Here is a 3,632-nt window from a genome sequence, read left to right on the forward strand (position 1 = left end):
CATCTCAATTCTTCTATTGTCTTCCAGTTTTTTCTCTACACACAAGTCAGAACCTTAAGAGGCTGCTGCACTACTGCTACCTCCTTAAATACCGAGAGTAACTGACATGGGCAATGCCCGTACCATTTATGTATACTTAGTTTTTTTGCTAACATGGATTCATTGTTTAAAACATGCTCCAACAGGAACTGTTCATGCTACATACATGAAACTGTGTGTCAGAAATTGTGGCAATATACTAGATAAACAAAAATAAATGACACAGTTGTTGTCCATAAGAGGTTCAGAGACTGAGGAGGGCAGGTATATAAACATAAAATTTCCAAGAAAAAATTGCTAGATATGCTAATAGAGATAAGTATTAGTATTAGTCACTCAGTCGTGTCTGACTTTTTGTGACCCCATGGACTGTAGCCCGCCAGGCTCCTCTGTCCATGGGATTCTCTAGGCATAAATACTGGAGTGGGTTGCCATTTCCTCCTCCAGGGGACCTTCCCAATTGTACATAAAGGAGACTTCATTAATGTGCATTAGAGGATACCCCAGGTTAACTGTCATAGAAAACTGTCTCTTGAGCCTTTAAATTCTATACCAATTCTACACCTCTGGTTGGCCAATTGTCTGTTTCTTTATTTAGGTTTTAAAGAGAATGACCTGGGGCTATTTGTTTCCATCAACCTGACTGCGAATCTAAAGGCGCAGTTGAAATGTCTATTTTTCTTGCCATCCTCAGAAGAGATTGCTGCAGATCTACTCTATGATTCTCATTATTTTCAGCTTACAATACAAATATCTTATTATTTTTTGCAACCTATGTCCAACCAGTCCATTCTGAAGGAGATCAGCCCTGGGATTTCTTTGGAAGGAATGATGCTAAAGCTGAAACTCCAGTACTTTGGCCACCTCATGCGAAGAGTTGACTCATTAGAAAAGACTCTGATGCTGGGAGGGATTGGAGGCAGGAGAAGAAGAGGACGGCAGAGGATGAGATGGCTGGATGGTATCGCTGACTCGATGGACATGAGTCTGAGTGAACTCCAGGAGTTGATGATGGACAGGGAGGCCTGGCGTGCTGCGATTCATGGAGTCACAAAGAGTCGGACATGACTGAGCGACTGAACTGAACCAAACGGATGTCTTATAATAAAGCAGTGCTGAAAAATTAAATAGAAGAATGTTCAGTTGCCATATAGGCTACAAAAATGATTTGCTGGTGGTTATTTTTAAGCTTGATTCTAAATAGATTTATGAAGAATGGCACTTGGAAGACATGGTTCAAATTTTGCTATTTAAGGTATCTTGAAATTATAGGCTCAATCTCCCTAAAATTTCAAAAAGCATAGAGCTTAGGCTCTTAAGGGTATAGCAGTGATAAAGTTTTCATAGTCATTTCTAAAAAGCAACACTTCATAGTTTTCTGTCTCCAATGATTCTCTAATATACTTGTAGAGGAAGGCAATAGAAAACCAAGAATAAAAATAGCTGAGATCTCCAAAATTGGGCTTCCTGCTTACTTTCCCTGTTCAAATAATAGAGGAGACACCATCTTGCAATAGAGGCTTCATAGACAACTGGGCTTCTCCAGTGACAGTCAGCATTCGATGCCCCATATCTCTTGGTTCTTCTTGTTGCCAATGGTCGGCCTGGTGATGGTGGTGAAATGGGAGCAATTAATCTGTAGATGAGGGAGGGCTTCCTTTAACAGTTGAAGAGTACTGTCTGGTATGATTCCAAAGACTTGTAGTGTTTTTAATGTGGGAATTTCTCCAAGTTCAAGTAAAGTTTCAGGTATTATGTCATAGCACCAACTGAGTGATAGGTGTTGGAGGTAGTTGAGTTGGTAAAATTCTGGAAAGCAGTCATTTTTCAGCATGACACTATCACTTAAGTCTAGGTGGACAAGATTGGGACATCTTCCAACTAAGGTAGAGACATCTGATCTCTGCAGATTCTTTTGGTACCCGCTGAGATTCAGCTCGGTTATGGTCTCTGATACATGTGCAATAGCTACCTGTACAGGCTTTTCAGTGAAATCACAGCACCAAGAGAGGTTCAGTTCATCCAGTCTGGAACAGTTACTCAGCAAAGTCTTCAGGGCAGATTCAGAGAATCCAGAACACCCAGAAAGGTTTAGTCACAGTAAATTTGTGTTCTGAGCAAGATTATCAACAATGGTATCTGAAAGTCGGAGGCCTTCCAGGCTGAGATTCTGCAACTTGGAGCAGTGAGACAGAAGGCCATGCAGGGTAGACACATCGATCAGAGTTCGAAAGGTCCAGGTGCTGTAGACAAAAAGAACTGAAATGTTCAACTAACGGTTGGTCCATAAATGATCGTGGACAGCGGAAGGCAACCACCCCTCGGGACAAAAGCCGACCAACCACATCTGGGTAGAGGTTTCTGCCTGCGAGGTCTACAGTCTGCCAGAGAGACTCATCAAACGCTAGATATTACCATCTCTTACAAACACTGGAGACTTTGAGGAGTTCAGGGATGCACAGACAGGAAAAGATTCCTAAAAGCAGCTCGTCTGGAAGGGAGTCCCAAGAAACACCTGGAAATTTCTCTCAGTTTAGCTTAGGTCTGTGGACAATCACAAAGTCCTTGTCATTGCCTTTGCTTTTCAGCCGTTTTCTTGGGGGGCTCTGTGGGTGGCCCAGGTTTGAAAGCAGTTCCTGGGGGATGTTCTCACTGTCCACCTCCTCCTTCTCCAGGGCGGGACCCCCATGCCTGAAAGCAGTTCAGAAGTCTTGCTAGAATCCCATCCCCACGTGAAACTGGTGGTAACATTGCCACTCTGGTCAGGTATCTCCTGGAGGTGTTTCCTGTGCATGGCGTCCACAGGTTCAGGAGTTAAGGATTGATTAAAATGTTGCACAAAAGCAAAGATCATGCTTCTTTAGGACTTTGAGCATCTAGCTTGGTTAATAGCTCAGATTCAGTGAGCAATCACTGTAGGCAAAGGAAGTACACCTGATGATTGACTCTAACTTCCTAACCGTGGTGTTAAAGGATATCCAGGATCTGACTTCAACCCATGCTTCAGCCTCATCTTCAGTTCCTCCCTGTCACACCCCCTGCACCCTACTCCTAAGTATTACCAGAACTCTTCAAACATCCTTTGACTTCTATAATATTTTATATTTTTGTTCTTCCATTGCCCACTAATGCCTCACATATAAATACCTTGAAGAAAGTACACTCATGTCACCACTCATTTAAAATGGGTCTATATTTAAGTCCCAGATAACTAATTCAGTTAATATCATATTAAACCTAAGAGACCATTAATTAAAGGATAAACTACTATGTTTGGTATTGCTATGAATAAAAATTAGTGTGCTTCCAATATTTATGATAATATGCATTCAATTTTAAGAGGCATCTGATTTCAGTGATGTTCATATATGAAAAAGTATCTTAGTATTAATAATATGCAGTGATAAATTATGAAGTAAAATGTTTTTGCTCATTAGACAAATGAGGAAACTTTGACAAAAGGGAGTAAAATAATTTCCTGAAGACCAGACAGCCAGTCTAATTTAGGAATAAAATTAAGAGTCCCTGATTGCTGCAATGGTGTAATTTTCAGTTTACCATAATTTAAAGTATGAATTATTTATAGTAGAAAT

At 40.9% G+C, this 3,632-nt stretch overlaps 1 pseudogene; it reads right to left on the reverse strand.

Moving 5' to 3' along the window:
- Positions 1 to 1,561: 1,561 nt before the first annotated feature.
- On the reverse strand, positions 1,562 to 2,838 carry LOC113900768 (annotated as a pseudogene).
- Positions 2,839 to 3,632: the final 794 nt, after the last annotated feature.

The sequence above is a fragment of the Bos indicus x Bos taurus genome, chromosome 11 (assembly GCF_003369695.1).
Source record: "Bos indicus x Bos taurus breed Angus x Brahman F1 hybrid chromosome 11, Bos_hybrid_MaternalHap_v2.0, whole genome shotgun sequence".
In the NCBI taxonomy this organism is placed as follows: Eukaryota; Metazoa; Chordata; class Mammalia; order Artiodactyla; family Bovidae; genus Bos; species Bos indicus x Bos taurus.